The sequence below is a fragment of the Callithrix jacchus genome, chromosome 11 (genome assembly GCF_049354715.1).
Source record: "Callithrix jacchus isolate 240 chromosome 11, calJac240_pri, whole genome shotgun sequence".
In the NCBI taxonomy this organism is placed as follows: Eukaryota; Metazoa; Chordata; class Mammalia; order Primates; family Cebidae; genus Callithrix; species Callithrix jacchus.
The window spans coordinates 119,464,652-119,479,281 of record NC_133512.1 but is presented as its reverse complement, the minus strand read 5'-3'; the positions used below and the strand labels follow the sequence as shown (position 1 = coordinate 119,479,281).

Genomic DNA, 14,630 nt, shown 5'->3' with positions numbered 1-14,630 from the left:
CTTTTGGGCTCAAGCAATCATCCCGCCTCAGCTTCCCAGAGTACTGGGATTACAAGCGTGAGCCACTGTGCCCAGCCTACAGTCAGTTTTTCAAGTTTCACTAAAAATGAAACAAAACCCTGTTGAAAATCTTTATTAAAATTCCAGTCAAGCTATAAATCACTATGGAAAAAATCAATGTCTCATGATAGTGAGTCTTCTAATATATCAACATGGTATACCTCTCCACTCTAAGAATAAATTAGACCTTCTTTGTTTTTCTACAAATTTTATAATTTATTTCAAAAAGGTCATAGACATCTTTTGGTATATTTATTCCTAAGTATCATATTTTTTGTTACCATTGTAAATGAGATTTTCTTTCTTCTGTTGTGCTTTCTATTTGTTGATGGCAAAAAAGTTTATACAACAACATCGTATCCAACCATTTTCTCACTAATTCCATAAGAAGTCTATAGATTTCTTGGTAGACAGTCATATTATCTGCAATGACCATTTTGTGACTCAATTATTTCTTGCCTTACCGAAATTCCAATAAAATGTTGATGAACACTGATAATGGTAGAAGTTTTTGCCTTTTCCTGGTCTTAAAAGAGTGTTACTAAAATTTCACCAAGAATAACATTCTATTATTCACTAAGAATAATGTTCTAGAATTGGAAGTCCTGGCAACAGGCAAGAGAAAGAAAGAAAGTATATCCAAATAGGAAGATAAGAAGTCAAACTATCCCTGTTCACAGATGACATAATTCTATATCTAGAAAATCTCATGGTGTTGGCCCAAATGCTCCTTCAGCTGATAAACAACTTCAGCAAAGTTTCAGGACACAAAATCAATGTTACAATAATCACTTGCACTCCTATACACCAACAACACCCAAGCTGAATGCCAAATCAGGAACACAATCTTATTCACAATTGCCGCAAAAAAGAATAAAATACCTAGGAATACAGCTAATCAGGGAGGTGAAAGATCTCTGCAATGACAATTACAAAACACTACCCAAGAAAATCAGAGATGACACAAACAGATGGAAAAACATCCCCCATGCTCATGGATAGGAAGAATCAATATCACTAAAATGGCCATACTGCCCAAAGTAATTTACACATTCAATGATATTCCTATCAAATTACCAATGTCATTTTCACAGAACTAGAAAAAAAACCACTTTAAAATTCAGATGAGACCAAAAAAAGAACCCAAATAGTCAAGGTCCTAAGCAGAAAGAACAAAGCTGGAGGTAACATGTTACCTGACTTCAAACTATACTACAGGGATACAGTAACTAAAACAGCATGGTAGTGCTACAAAAACAGACACATAGACTAACAGAACAGAATAGAAAGCCCAGAAATAAAGTCACACACCGACAATAACCTAATCTTCAACAAAGCTGACAAAAACAAGCAATGGGGAAAGAACTCCCTATTCAATAAATGGTACTGGGATAACTGGCTAACCATATGCAGAAGATTGAAACTGGACCCCTCCCTTACACCATATACAAAATCAACTCAAGACAGATTAATGACTGAACTGTAAAACCCAAAACTATAAAACCTTGGAAATAAACTAGGCAACATCATCCTGGACATAGGAACTGGAGATGATTTTGTGACAAAGATGCCAAAAGCAATCACGACAAGAACAAAAATTGACAAATGGGATCCAATTAAACTTAAGAGCTTCTGCACAGCAAAAGAAAGTATCAACAGACATGGGATATGTTATTTAATTATTAAATTAATTAATTAATTAATACAGAATGGGGAAAATACTTGCAAACTATACATATGAGAAAGCTCTAATATCCAGCACCTATAAGGAACTTAAACAAATTTACAAGATAAAAACAAACAACACCATTAAAATGCAGGCAAAGAACATGAAGAGACACTTTTCCAAAGAAGACATATATACGGCCAAAAAGCATGTGAATAAAAGCTTAATAACACTAATAATTAGTGAAATGCAAGTGAAAACCACAATGATACCATCTCACACCAGTCAGAATGACTGTTATTAAAAAGTAAAAAAATAACGCACGCTGGCAAGGTTGCAGAGAAAAGGGAACACTTATACACTATTGGTGGGAGTGTAAATTAGTTCAACCATTGTAGAAAGCAATGTGGTGATTCCTCAGAGAGCTAAAAACAGAACTACCATCCGACCCAGCAACCCCATTACTGGGTATACCCAGAGGAATACAAACTATTCTGCCATAAAGACACGTGCATCCAAATGTTCACTGCAGCACTATTCACAATGGCAAAGACAAAAATCAACCTAAATGCCCATCGATAACAGATGGGATAAGGAAAATGTGGTACACATACATCATGGTACACTATGTCACCATAAAAAGAAGAAGATCGTGTCTTTCACAGAAAAATGTATGGAGCTGGAGGCCATCATCCTTAGCAAACTAACACAGGAACAGAAAACCAAATACCAGATGTTCTCACTTATAAGTGGGAACTAAATGATGAGAACACATGAACAAAAAGAAGAGAACAACAGACACTGGGGCCAACTTGAGGGTGGAGGATTGGAGGAGAGAAAGAAGTAAAAAAAAAAAAAAGTAACTGCGTGCTGGGCTTAGTACCTGCGTAACGAAATAATCTCTACAACAAACCCCCGTGATGTGAGCTTACCTATATAACAAACCTTCACATGTACCCCAAACCTAAAGTAAAAGTTAAAAAAGAATAATGTTCACTGTAGGCTGATTTGGTTTGGTTTATATACCCTTTATCTGGCTAAGAAATTGTCCTTCAATATTTAGCTTCATGAAAATTTTTTAAATTATGAATAGCTTTTTAATTTGTCATAAGTTTTCTGCTGACTTCTCATGCAAGCTTGGGGTTCAGTTTTCCCAGGTTGTCAAAATCAGTTACTGCTCATCCAACTGCCTTTCACCTTCCTACCTTTGATGGCTGTTGTCTCCTCACTTTTCTTACAGGTTTATATCTTTTAAAAAACATCCATTGGTTGTCATTTTTGTAATTTGGGGGAGGGAATGAAATAAATGCATATATTCAATCCATAATCTTTAACTGGACATTTTCCATCCTTAAAATTTTTCCTTTGTATTTAAGTTAAATTCTAAAGTGTCACTTCTAGACACTCCCCACAACTTGCATGCTATTTTCACATTATTATTTTAAATAGGTAATATTTGCTAGATTACCAGCTTTTTTTTTGCCCACTGGACCTTCTTCTATTTCAGACCTTACTTCTAGAGGCATTTTTCTTATTCCTTCAGAATCCAATCTCAAGGTGTAGTTTATGGACCTATAGGGACCCTGAGACCCTTTCTGGGGTCCACAAGGTCAAAACTACTTTCATAATAATAACAAGATGTTATTAGTCTTCTTCACTGTGTTGACATGTACACTAGCTGTGCAGAAGCCATGGTGGATTCAAACCTTGGTGCCTTAGCATGAATCAAGACAGTGGCACCAAACGGCGCTGGTAATCTTGCATTCTTCACTGTGTTGACATGTACACTAGCTGTGCAGAAGCCATGGTGGATTCAAACCTTGGTGCCTTAGCATGAATCAAGACAGTGGCACCAAACGGTGCTGGTAATCTTGCATTCTTCACTGTGTTGACATGTACACTAGCTGTGCAGAAGCCATGGTGGATTCAAACCTTGGTGCCTTAGCATGAATCAAGACAGTGGCACCAAACGGTGCTGGTAATCTTGCATTCTTCACTGTGTTGACATGTACACTAGCTGTGCAGAAGCCATGGTGGATTCAAACCTTGGTGCCTTAGCATGAATCAAGACAGTGGCACCAAACGGCGCTGGTAATCTTGCATTCTTCACTGTGTTGACATGTACACTAGCTGTGCAGAAGCCATGGTGGATTCAAACCTTGGTGCCTTAGCATGAATCAAGACAGTGGCACCAAACGGTGCTGGTAATCTTGCATTCTTCACTGTGTTGACATGTACACTAGCTGTGCAGAAGCCATGGTGGATTCAAACCTTGGTGCCTTAGCATGAATCAAGACAGTGGCACCAAAGGATGCTGGTAATCTTGCATTCTTCACTGTGTTGACATGTACACTAGCTGTGCAGAAGCCATGGTGGATTCAAACCTTGAATCAAGACAGTGGCACCAAACGGTGCTGGTAATCTTGCATTCTTCACTGCTACACACTCACAGTAAATTTCTAAAATGTCAGTTGTGCTTAACAATGTGCTTGGTGAAGCAGAAAAAGTATATATTAATTTTATTATATCTTGACCTTCAAGCAATGTCTTTTTAATATTCTCTGTGACCAAACGGGAACTACAAAAGGCACTTCTTCTGAATACTGAAGTATGATCGTTTTCTCAAGGAAAAACCCTTCTGTGATTGAGCTGCAAGCTGACGTAACCTGTTTTTTCATGGAACACTATCTTTACTTAAAAGGATGACTGACAGATGAACTATGGCTATTCAGCCTTGGATAATTGGCAGACATTTTCTCAAAATTGAACGAAGTGAGCCTGTTACTTCAAGAAAAACAACTGACGGAATTTGTTGCCAATGATAAAATTCAAGTTTCTGAGCAAAATTAGAATTTTAGAAAAGTTGTATTTGCTCCCATGGGTCTAAGAGCTTCCCAGTACTTAGACTTTTCTAATCAGATCAGTGGTGATGTTAATGAATGTAATTTTTGTGTAGATGTTTGGAAGATCTACCTAATTTAATGAATCAACATTTTCAAAACAGAAAAACATGAATGTTAAAATTTTTTTAATTAATGAACCCATTAATACTGTTATTAAACAGTAAACAGTTGAAGAGAGAATTGTTGGTATATAGTTTTTTTTAAAGTACTGACAATACAGCAAAGAAAACAAGGAGATGGAAAAAAATGAAGGACAATTTATCACACACAGCCCTGTTTCTCTTTTGCAAATTCTGTGTGGTTTCTTTTATATATTACTGCTTATTGTGGCTAGTTCCTCATTGCTTTTCATTTCTGTGAGATAGCTGGGTATTTCTTTAAACATTTTATACGTAATTGTTTGATATTCTACATCTTGCCAATTCCAAAATCGGAATTCATGAGGACTCTAAGTCCTTCGTTTATTATTTCTGCTGACTCTCCCTATGGTGAGACAGAGGCTGTTTCTTCTGTCATGTTGGTGATCTTTGACGGTGAGCCCATGTTTGGTAGATCTTCATCTATGGAATACTGAGGGGCTAATTGAGGTTGACTTCTTCCAGGGCAGTTTTACCCTTGCTTCCACTGGAGGCCAGGGGGTGCCAGATGTGAGCTGCCTTATTCCCTTCTAGGTTCCATTCACTGGCCTTGGGTTGGGTCCAAAGCTTAGTCTCCTGATCACATTTGCTTACTGCTCACGGCATCTCCTTTTCAGATTTCAACAAAGTATTCTCTCTCTTTTTTTTTTAAACACCTATGGATATTTTTCTCTCATTTCCTACAAACCTAGCACTGCATTTGAAATTATGTTACTCAAGTACATATAATATAATCAAAATACAACTTTATTAATATTTTCCTCCCACTGTTCCATTAGGCTTTATTTAGCAAGAGTAATATTTCCCTGAGCCTGGATGAAAAACAATCTTGATTCAGAAACTAGATTGTCCAATTCTGTATAATAATTATAACTCTGAGCTTGACTTACAGTAAAATTTGTCCTCCTCCAACTTGGTTCTGCTTCAGGCTCAAAGCCTACAATGAGTAAGTGTGGCTGATTAGCTTCTTCCCCGATTTACTGCCTTGGGCTTCTCTTCTCGCCTTTCCCCTTCCCTCTCCCAGCTGTTTTCATGTCCTCAAAGTCAAAGCAGGAAGATGGTAAACAGGAAAGGACAAAATATTCTATGAACTGATATCTTCATGATCTGAGGGTCACGAGCTCTTCAAAGGTTTCTATCACTGTACACATTTCTCCTGCAACTTCTAGACCCAGGTAGGTACATTTGTGGCCTGAGTGATCATTCATGATTCCTCTCTTTGTTACTGTCCATCAGCAGTTTGTAACCAGCTTCTATCTTCAGAAATCACTCCTTTCTTGCAGGTGGCAGTCTCTAAGAGAAACCATGCTGGCTCTCAGTACCCACATGTAGTCCCTTTGAAACAATGAGACAGGCTTTGCTAAAAAAAAAAAACACGCAAGAAACCCTAGGCCAACTCCTTCCCATGTCTCCCAAGAGAGTGGTTTAGTCAGTTCTTTTCTTGCCCTCTAGATTTCCAACATCACAGTAAAACCCCAGCCCACACATATCAAAGCTCTCCAGGTGCCATGGTAGTCCTCCTCAGTAGACCTCAGATGAAGAAGAAAGCATCTCCCTCCATGTCAGGGGAGGAAGTGAGACTTTACTGTTTTCTCCAAAGATACTTCCTCACTAAATACTTTTCCTCTCTATGCACTAACCCCATTTCATATTATTGATCTACCACGTACGTCATGGAGTGGGTTCTTCAAACAGTCACATTTTCTTTGGTATCTGTCATATTGGTGTTTCAGTCAACCTAAAGGGAAAGAATTTCCATCCCACATCCTGTTACTCATCATAAGTGTGTTTTATCCATGCTCTAGCTGCATATTTAGTTCACCATACTGGAGGAAGCAGAAGACTTTTAATAAACTTACTGTGAAGTAACTCATTTAAGTTGCATAAATATAGGATCAACTGATGTAAAAATAAGGAATAAAGTTGTAGTGCTTATTTAGTCCTATGCTAAAGGCCCTGAGCTGTGAAGAAGAGTATAGCCATAAATCAATGTCATCCCCAGAAAATAATGATCAAGTATACTATAGAGAATGGCCTGGGTTCTTCATTACATATTGTGCTTCATATACCATGTTACATGAGTATGTCTGAGCCCACTTTTACCTCATTTGGATGCACATGGGGCCATTTATCCCTCCAGATATACACTGTATAGTTATCTTCTGCTCTAGTAAATTAATAGCTTAATTAGCACCTTAATTTGATTTTAAAGGCTGAAAATATAGGTAATAGTGTATTCTTTTTAGAAAAAAATTCTAAACAATCACACTTCGTGTCTAGCTATTAAATAGGCAAACCATATAATTTTTATACAAAAATTTAAAAAAATCAATATCTACTAAAAGCTACTTTGGGCAATTAGGAGGAATTCTCTTGTTTACATTAGAGGAGAAATAGTACAAAAGTAACTGAACACATGCCAGAATAATTAGCAGGCTCTTGGCTCATTTAAATTATGTGCACATTGCCATTTTAATGCATTTTTTAAATACCCACTTGCAATTCTATTTTACTTTGGGAAGAAATTTAGTAGCTTTCTAATAGTTATGACTAGTAAAACCAGATTTGTTTTCTGTTTTCCTGGAAAACATAAATCTTCCTGGCTTTATAGACCCACTTTTAATATTAATTAAAAACATAAAATAATAATAATCATACTTTGGATTTATACAACACTTGTGCATGGAAACTGGAGGCATTATTTATGTAAGATAATTTCTCTGTAAGAATATTATGCTGTTTCTTCATGATCACTATATAACATGCTGATTCTAAGGATCATCAAATATTAATAATAAAAGGATTAAGACTGCAAGTTTCATTTTTTAGGAAAATACTCAAGTGACCTCCTCAAAATAAATTCAGGGCATGAATTTTACATTTTCTTCTAAATTTAAGGTCTCTGGTGATTAGTTACAAAGTAGTGATTAGCAAGAAGTGCACCTATGAGCATGTTTTGTATCCTAAGAAATAAAAACAAAGAGCAAAGAAAGAAGACAGGCATTTCTCTTTTTGAAGGCATAAATGCAGAGAATTTAGTCATAAGGATAGTAGACCCACTGATCTAAAAGCCATAATGTAGACCAATAAAAGTCTTGTCATCAAAATGTTACAACATACACAGCTCAGGTAAGTAGCATATATGCCTCATTCATACTTCAGAATATGCAGAAAACATAAACACAACCTGTCCACAGTTATCCTGTGACCAATCTGCTCTAGGCCTCAACCAGGTGCTATGTGAGGTTGCAAAAGTAACTGTGACAAATGTATGAGCCCTTTAGAAGCTTCCAGTCTACTAAGAAAGATGACTGGTGTACAGATGGCTATTAGGTCAAGGTAACTTCAGAAAATCCCTAAGAGAGAATCAAAGTGCTGAGGAAATTCACAGAAGGAAGCTATAACTTTTGCAAGGAGGGACTGGGGAAGTCAAACACTGCCCTCAACCAAATGGCCATACAAAGCCATAGGAAGGGCCCTTTGAGGCTAACATGAACATTTGTCACGCTCAGTCATTGGGCAGGGACACAGACTCACTTCATTCATAGAAACTCTGCTTGCAGAAACTATGCAAAAATAAAAGTATAAGGGCATGTCTATCACAGAAATGTCTACAAGCAAAAAATGGTGAGGCAAGTTCAGAAAATATGATCAAGTTATCAAAAAGACAAAAGCAGAGACCCTGGTGGAGTAATTAAAGTCATACAGGATATTTTATCTGGGCTTCTTTAGCTCTAGATTCACGTCCTAAGCAGGATATTTAGAAAGTGTGATCTGGTCCCACCCAAACTGGACACACACTGTTAGGGAGCCGTCATCTAATGACAGAGTCTGCATGTCATATGATATTTCTGTGCTTTCTCCAAGACTGAGAATGAGGAACAACTAGCACATTAAGTTGAGACTAAGTGAAAGAAGGAAACTTCACTGTTAGCTCAAGAAGACTAAGGCTTTCTGCCTTCCTTCCCCTCTTTGCTTTGAAAGAAAAATGCCAATCATAATAGTATCTTCTTTACTTTTAGAGGCTTATTCCTGCTGTTTGGTTATCTATAATCAAACTACAATTATGGGAAATAGATACATCACCAAGGTTCTTCAAATTATGTGTTCATAACTTTCAAGTATGTGTGCAATAATAATATACTATTTTATCACATTTTTGACAACAAAATAACATGTATAAAATATTTGTCTTCAAAACTAATAATTTTTGCAAAAATATAAAGATCTGATTATATACAGTATTTTAAAATAGTTCTTCCAGCACGTGTAGCTACTAGTTTGTGAGCTGATTTAACTTGACATGTGAAAATTAATCAACCTTCTATCTTTGATCCATGCATGTAATTTCATTGATTTCAGTGGAATCTATCTTCAAGGGCCAAGGGTAGAATCAGTCCATAATTATCTTTACCAATACAGTTACTATATTTATTACAAAAGCCACTCTACTTTCCATACTGGCTTTTTGAAACTCAGAGTGCATACATTATATTCTATTGGATTTGTTTCTTCCATATGCAGAACATAAAATCCATCATGAAATCTGTAATATAAAATAACCAGAAGAAGAATTTGTCTGATGATGACAGTGAACACTCCTAAATATTTCAGAGGAAGATAAAAGTTGGTGTTTACTTCTATAGTATGTAACCTGGGATGGAGTCAAAGTCATCAGATTGTCCCCTCTACAAGTCTGTTTTTACTATTCAGCATTAATATTGATATGCATTACTATATGTAAACCTTATGTTTTTGTCTCATCCTTCAAGTGAGACATCCTTTAAGCTTTTACAAGTCTCTTTCTGACTTCTTTCCAAAATTCATTCCATCACATGCCTCAGCAGTACCCTCTAGCCATAAGTCCAACAATATGACATGGAACTTGGATGCTTAACCACTCCCCACCTTCAAAAACAGAAGAATAGGTAATGAAACAACCAGTACCAAGAAAATTATAACCAGTTCACAGAGCCTTTTCATAAGGTATCAGTTAAAATTACTCAAATCTATAGCAAAACAAATTGAGTATGATGCCATATATTCAAAATGTCACAGAATCTTTTTCATAATTTTTCTTCAGAAAAGAACTATAAAATTACAGGTACACATGAAAAAGAGCTCAGGACTATGCCCAAGATAATCAGGAACATTTTATATTTCTTTCTGCTATTAAAACCTGCCATCAGGCACAGTTTATCTGCAAAGTACATAGCTACATTGGCACCAACTGACAATCTTATTAAACTAGTGTCATCATGAATACAGTCTTCAGAAGCCAAAAGATAATAAAATCAGCTCATCTCACCTAATATTTTCTATTAAAAGTATCTATCTCTTCTACAAAAATTAGCTCAAAATTGATTATGGACTTCCATGTAAACATAAAACTATAAAACTTTAGAAAAAAGAACACTGGAGAAAAACTTCAGGTCTAGGGTTAGGCAAAAAGTTCTCAGACTTGACACAAAAAGCATGATCTATACACAGAAAATATGATAAATTGAACTTCATCAATTAAGAACTTTTGCTTTCAAAAGGTAATATGAAGAAGATAAAAAGTAATCTACAGACTGAGAGAAAATATTTGCAAACCACATATCTGACAAAAGACTAGTATTTAAAATTACAAAGAATTCTCCAAATTCTGTGTTTTTTTTAATCTATTAGAAAATGGGCAAAAGCCAAGAATGGATATTTCAATGAAAAGGACACACAGTGGTAAATAAGACCATGAAAAAAATGTTTGCTGTCATTAGCCATCAGGGAAATGCAAATAAGAGCCAACCACAATGTGATATCACTATACACCTAATCAGAATGACTACAGTGAAAAATGGTGGCAACATCAAATAATGCTACTGAAAATCCAAGAAAAAAAAGAATCACTCATACCATGGTGGTGGAAATGTAGAATGGTTTGATTACTCTGGAAAACAGTTCGGCAGTGTGGGAGGCTGATTGGTTGCCCCCCACCAAAGATGTCCATGTCCTAATCTCCCATACCTTTGAAAATGTTTATATGGCCAAAGAGACTTTGTAGATGGAACTAACTTAAAAATCTTGAGATGAGGGGATTCTTGTGAATTATCTAGGTGGATATATGGGTGCAATATAATCACAAGAGTCCTTCTAAGATGAAGGCAGGAGGTCAGAGAGAGAAGAAGTGACAAACCTGGCTTTAAACATGGAGAAAGGAACCACAAGCAAGCAGCCTCTAGAAGTTAAGGGAGGCAAGGAATAGATTCTCCCCTGGGGCCTCCGGGAAAAAAATCAGCCCCTACTGACCCTGTAAGGCTCATTGCAGACTTCTGACCTCTAGACTTTCAAGAGAACAAATTTGTGTTTTCTTTAAGCCATCGAGTTTGCAGCAGCAATAGGAAACTAAAAAAGGAAAGTTCTTATAAAACTAAATATACAACTCCCATACAGCACAGTAATTGTACTCTTGGGCATTTATCCCAGAGAAATGAAAAGCTTATGTTTGCACAAATTGTTACAGCAGCCTTTTCTGTAATACTCAAAGCTGCAAACAGTCCAGATGTCATTTAACAGGTGGGTTAAACAAACAGCAGTATATACATACCTCATACCTACATACCTTTTATTGCTGAGAATATTACTCAGCAATAAAAAGGAATGAACTATTGATACATGCAGCAATTTGAATAAACCTCAAGAAAATTATGCTGAGTAAAAATAGCCAACCCCAAAAGCTCACAGACTGTATAATTTCATTTGTCATTCTTGAAATTACAAAATTGTAGAAATGGAGACCAGATAGGAACAGAAAGTATGGCAGAAGGAAGAAAGGTGGGTGTGATTATAAAAGGTCAATATGAAGGATCCTTGCAGTGATGAAATTGTTCAGGATCTTGACTGCAGTGGTGGGTGTATGAACCAACACATGTGATAAAATCATATAGAACAAAATACACACATACACAAGTACAAATAAAACTGGGGAAATCTGAAAAAGAAAGGAAGGGCCTGGCACAGACATTGATAAAACCCCAGCTCTTTGAGATACCAATGTGGGAGGATCATTTAAGGCCAAGAGTTTGAGACCAGCCTGGACAACATAGAAAGACCCCATCTCTACAAAAAAATGTTTTTTAATTAGACAGCTGTCACAGTACATGCCTATATTCCTGGCTACTCAGGATACTGAGGCAACAGGATTGCTTGAGTCTGGGAGCTTGAGGCTGCAGTGATCTGTGATTGCAGCACTGCACTCCAGCCAGAGTGACCTAGTGAAACTTTGTCTCTTAAAAAAAAAATTCAAAAATTTAAATTTAAAAAGGTAGGTTTTATCAATGTCTGTGTCTTGGTTGTGATATTGTACTATAGTTTTGCAGGATGCTACCATTGGAGAATATTGAATAAGAGTAAATGGGATTTCTCTATATTATTTCCTATAAATGTATGTGAATTTATAATTATATCAAAATTTCAATTAAAAGAGACATTAAAAAGGAAGTCCTGTCATTTGCAACAACATAGATGAACCTGGAAGACATTATGTCAAGTGAAATAAGCCAGACATAGATATGGCATGATCTCACCTATATATGGAATCTAAAAAAGATGAACTCACAGAAGCAGAGAGTATAGCTTCTTTCCACTTCTGATTGGAAGAATGTTGGCCCAAATGAGGTAGTAGGTGTGATACAATTCTAGGCAGGGCTTGGACCAAATCGAGGACTAACTGAAACACGGAGGAGTAGAAGCAGCTCTCCATAAGACATGCCTACCAGGGTGCCATGTCACTTTACCATTGCCATGGCAACACCTGGGAGCTACTGCCCCTTTCCATGACAATGACCTGACAACCCAGAAGTTACCATCACCCCTTTCCTAGAAATTTCTGCATAATCTGCCCTTTGATTTGCGTATTTTAAAAAGTGGGTATAAATATGAGTATAGAACTGCCTCTGAACAGCTACTCTGGGCATACTGCCTGTGAGGTAGCCCTGTTGTGCAAGGAGCGGTACCTCTGCTGCTGCTGCTGTACACTGTTGCTTCATAAAAGTTGCTAACATCACCAGCTTATCCTTGAATTCTTTCCCTGGCAAAGCCAAGAACCTTTCTAGGCCAAGCCCCAGTTTGGGGGTTGCCTGCTCTGCATCACAAAGATATAAAATTTCAGCTAGACAGTAGGAACAAATTCAAGAAGGCCATTACACAGCATAATAACTATAGTTAATAACAATGTATTAATACTTGAAAATGGGTAAGAAAGTAGATTTTAAGTGTTTTCACCACATAAAAGAAATGATATCTGTAACACATATGCTAATTAGTTCAATTTAGTCATTCCACAATGTATACATAATTCAAAATATCATGTTGATAAATATATCATATATACAATTTTTGTCAATTAAAAATAGGTAAAGAAAATTTTTAAAAGACATTCTTAACAGCATGCTAAAATCATATCTTCCTCTTTCATAGGCATTATATGTGCCTCCTACAACCAAATTCTATTAGCATTTCAGTAGAACTACTTTTGCATCTGTTACAAATATTGATATATTTATATATGAACAATTTTTAGCAATTGAAGAAAAAGTATTAAGTCAGATATTATTTCATTCTCTAAATATTTACTTCTATTTTTGCCATATATACATTTCTGAACACTCTACCCTACTAAATGCTCTTCATCTCTAGTGTATCTTATACAATGGTACTTAAGACCTCTAGCTCTAAACTCAGATTATTTGAGTCATATACAAACTTCACTATTTATGATCTGGGTGTCAGTAAGTTCTCTGTGACTCAGGTTCCTCAACTGAAAAATTGGGTGGAAAATAATACTTCCCTAAAAGGATAATGTGATAACTAAATGAGTTGATATGTACACATAAAGACTTGGCACAGTCTTACACAGAGTAAGCACTCAATAAATATTACTTATTACTCTAGTACATATCATTATTCATGCTATTTGATCACAGCCAAAGCATACTTTGATTGCACACAGACAGGATCCATAAATCTATGAGAAAAAAAACACAGGGTGTAAGACATTCCATGATAAGGGAGCATTCATCCTCATGATGGCATTAATGGAACTCTTGTTCCCAGTCAAATGACTAATTCCTGGGGAACTCCTTTCTTCCTCCTACAAAGAATTCACTTTGCTATTTCCTTTCCTCTCTTGGCATGCATTCCTCACATTTCTATGATACAAACCAATCTCCTTGATCAAACTGAATTCAGGATACTTCCAACCAAGTAACAGGTTATGTTCTCATGTTTCATTTCTAACTTGTAGGTTTGGAACGTAGAAAAACTTGTTTAATTTTGTAAAAATAAAAAAGACAAAAAATTGAATTTTTATCATGGCTTTAAAAAAATGTAAGATAAAATTTACTGTCATAAACATTTTTAAATGTACAGTTCAATAGTGTTAAGTATATTCACATTAAGTATATCATTATGTTGTAGCATGTAACAGGATTTCCTTCCTTTTTATAGCTAAATAATCTTCTATTTTAGGTATATATCACATTTTATCTGTTTATCCAACCATGAACATTTGAGTAGCTTCCACCTCTTGGTTATCTGAACAATGTTGCTATATATGTGGGTACGAAAATACCTAATTAAGACCTTGTTTTCAATCCTCTTGGACACACTCAGAAGTGGGATTTCAGGATCATATGGCAGCTTCATTTTTAATTTTTTGAGGAACTGACATACTACTTTCCATAATGGTTGCATCATTCTACAACTCACCAACAGTGTACAAAGGTTCCAATTTCTTCACATCCTCATCAACATTTGTTATTTTCTGTTTTATTGATAAGCAGCCATTCTAATGGGTATGAGGTGATATTTCACTGTGGTTTTGAT

At 36.1% G+C, this 14,630-nt stretch overlaps 1 protein-coding gene across 1 annotated transcript in view; it reads right to left on the bottom strand.

The window, feature by feature from the left end:
• The window catches only part of LOC128928470 (uncharacterized), a 124,920-nt gene that overhangs the window by 29,503 nt on the left and 80,787 nt on the right, over positions 1-14,630 (bottom strand). The gene's annotated exons all lie outside the window — the stretch shown is intronic.